Below are 364 nucleotides of genomic sequence, written 5' to 3' on the forward strand. Positions count from 1 at the left end.
GAGCAAGTAGGTTTGAGCTACAACCCCCTTGCTACTACCCGCTCAACCCAGAGCCAGTGGAACAACCACTACTGCGGCTACCACCCAGGCGGGTGTTTAAAAGCTCAACCTGGAGCGAGTGGATTCACCACTACTGCCGCTACTACCCAGGCGTCACAATCTCTTACCTGGAGCAAGTGGGACGAACCACAACCCTTGCTACTGCCCAGGTATCTTAAGCATTAACCCGGAGCAAGCGGGACGGACCACAACCCTTGCTACTGTCCAGGTATCTCAAACATATATTCATTCAATCTCAATTCATAATGTCAATTCTCATTGTTATCAAATCTCAAACATTAACCTGGAGCAAGTGGGACGAACC

This window comes from Arachis duranensis, chromosome 9 (assembly GCF_000817695.3).
Source record: "Arachis duranensis cultivar V14167 chromosome 9, aradu.V14167.gnm2.J7QH, whole genome shotgun sequence".
In the NCBI taxonomy this organism is placed as follows: domain Eukaryota; kingdom Viridiplantae; phylum Streptophyta; class Magnoliopsida; order Fabales; family Fabaceae; genus Arachis; species Arachis duranensis.